The following is a 3242-nucleotide window of genomic DNA, read 5'->3' on the forward strand; positions in this document are numbered from 1 at the left end:
GAATGCACGCTGCATGCTCTTAAAAGAGAAAGATAAAACAGGGAAGTGGTGGCACATACTTTTACTTGGGAGTAAAGCACTTGGGAGGCAGAGCCAGGTGGATTTCTGAGTTCAAAGCCAGTTTGGTCTACAGAGGGAGTTCTAGGGCAGCTAGAGCTACACAGAGAAACCCTGTTTCAAAAAAGAGAGAGTGAGAGAGAAAGAGAGAGAGAGAAAGAGAGAGAGAGAGAAAGATAGACAACATACCCATAATACTCTCTTCTACAATCTTGTATCATCTGCAAAATACACTAGAGCTATGGTAGCACAAAGCTTGTGTTAATACCCAATGAATGACTGATTTGACCCAAGTCCCCCTCCATAAGATGAAACCTATATAAGCAGCATTCCTTGGGTGACCACAAATCTGAGTAGACAGCCCAGGGACCTCGAGTAAAAGTAATTACTACTGGTCTAAAAAGGGAGGGAGGACATTAGTGATAAAATGACTGCTAATGATATGATGCTATACTTAATGCCTTGTTCAGGAAGGCCAGCTGGGTCCTTTCTCTGCTTCTCTGGATCTGAATCTTCATTTGGTAAAATTGAATGATTGGAATTTTGTTTTAAAGACAACACAGCTAAAAAATGAAAAAGGAAATGTATACAGGAGACATAGCAGAAAACAAGATGTGGAATGATCTAGAAAAATATATCTTTAAAGAGTTAAAGGAGGGCTTTGAGAAGAATAAAGAAACTAATGTAAGCTAATATCTAAGATTCTTGTGTTCACTGCACTGCTAGAGTCTTCACAGAATACTCTACAATATCTAGATTTCTACTGTGTATGTATGTATGTATGTATGTATGTATATGTATATGCTGGAAAATTGAGATCTATAGAATGTATCCACCCAGGATTGAAGAGTGGTAAGTCATGGAAAGGGAATTGACTTTAGAAAAATTAAGTCGGGCTGGAAAGATGGCTCAGCACCGACTGCTCTTCCAGAGGTCCTGAGTTCAATTCCCAGCAACCACATGGTGGCCCACAACCATCTGTGATGGGTGGGATCTGATGCCTTCTTCTGGTGTGTCTGAAGAGAGCAATGGTGTACTCATATACATAAAATAAATAAATAAATCTTTAAAAAAAAAGAAAAATTAAGTCTAGCTTTTTTTTTTCACCTACATGGCTATTGTATCACTAATTGTTAGTTTCTCAGTTATCTGTGTATAGACAGAATGTCTAGTAATTAGAACAGAGAGATGAACAGTTTTTAAATGTTGATACCTGGGAGGTTGAATAGAGCAGGGACTATAGAGTGAAGGGGAGAGAGAGGTGCCAATCATTTTCCTTTTCATAGTGAATATCTTGGGCATTCTCATAAAATTACATCTAGTTACATTTTATGTCTGCAGGTTAAAAAATAGGCATACAGAGTTCAACTCTTATTCCTTTCTCTTCTATGTAGGTAAGCTGATGTTACTCATAGAACAGAATGTGGCCATGTCTCTGGAGCTTACCTGTGTGACAGCTAGAGAGCAGGGAGTTTAACATAAAAAACTTCAAATTGACTTTCTTTCTATAAAAGTCAGTTCATCATGACAACCCAGTTATATAATCAAAATCAAACACAGACATATCACTTTCCCCAAAAGAATCTGAGTTTTTAAACAAACACTTAAACATTTTTCTTGTGTATTCTGTTATGAAAATAGTAACTGGAACAAGCTAGGGACCCTGAAACATGCTCTGACATTACACTGGGAAGCCCTCCATAGCATCAAATACTCCATAGCATCAAAAACATGCTGCTGCTGGGAGATCCACAGTGGGGGAGGGAGTGCTGGGTATTCTTGAAGTTGAGAATGAGTGCAAATAAACAAGGATACAAGAAAGAAACACCATTTTGAATTGTGGGAATTTGAATATGCTTCACCCAAGGAGCAGGACTATCAGGAGGTGTGGCCTTGTTGGAGGAAATGGGTCACTGTGGGGGTGGGCTTTGACAGACTCTTCCCAGCTTCCTGGAAGCCAGTGTGTCCTGACTGCCTTTGGATCAATTTGTACAACTCTTAGCTCCTTCTCTAGTACCACATCTACCTGGGTACTGCCATCCTTCTTGCTGTGATGATAGTGGACTGAATCTCTGAACCTGTAAGCAAGCCAACCCTAATTAAATGTTGTCCCTTTTAAGAGCTGACTTGATCATGGTGTCTCTTCACAGCAATAAAACTCTAAGTACAACATTAGGGACTTACAAGAGCTAGCAGAGAGGTGAGAACTGGATGAGGCTTGCTCAGAGGACTCTTTACAGGAAGATAATGCTTGAAAACACCTTGTTTATTCTTGGAAGTTCAGGTAGGATTCACCAACTATTGTACATCCAATGAAGAGATTATTGAACACTAAAGGTACAACAAAAACCCCAATAAGGGAAAAAACTCTATGAATCTAATCCATGTGTGGAGAGATTTCACCATGAGTGACAGAGCACCAAGAGTCAGACATCTCATCTGTGTAAGAAAGTCTATTAATATAAGGAATGTCAGAAAACAGGACATTTTCACCTAAGTCAACTGTCATTCAACATGTGGGTCTGTGCAGTGTGGAAGCCCCATGAGTATCAAGTATGGAGGAAAACTTTCACCAAGAAGACCAACCTCACTGAACCTGAGAGAAAGTATACAGGTGGGAAACACTGTTGAGAAAAATGTACAAAAGCTATCACTGTTTGGTCCACCTCATGAACTACAAATGCATAGTAGTGTGAACAACTGTTTCAATCTCCTCCCACTAACTACCCCAGAGTAATAGACTGTAACCTGGAAGTGTGGGCTGAAATTAACCTTTGTCCTCCCTCATCTCCTCCCTCCAACCCCTTAAAATTCTGGTAAGTCAAAAGTCATATACACCAGAGATCTCTATCTCAAGTTGTTGTGAAGTCTTTTGAATATAAGGTATGTAAAAAATTTTCAACCTTAAATCACACCTCAACACATGTGGTGAAATCAGATAGAAAAAACAATGAATGCATAAGTAAGCTACATTATTTCAAGTTCAGTTGGCACCAAAGAATGCATGCCAGCCAGGAGACCCATGAACTTAAGAATATATGAAAACTCTACTATAAGCTACACCTTCCTCATCATCATAATACATAGTCAGTGTATGTAGGAATGACTCATATTGAGGGAAAAGGTGGACATTTCATTCCTTCTTAAAAGGGGGAACCAAATACCCACGGAAGGAGTTGCAGAGA

The sequence above is a fragment of the Mastomys coucha genome, unplaced genomic scaffold (assembly GCF_008632895.1).
Source record: "Mastomys coucha isolate ucsf_1 unplaced genomic scaffold, UCSF_Mcou_1 pScaffold2, whole genome shotgun sequence".
Classification (NCBI taxonomy): Eukaryota; Metazoa; Chordata; class Mammalia; order Rodentia; family Muridae; genus Mastomys; species Mastomys coucha.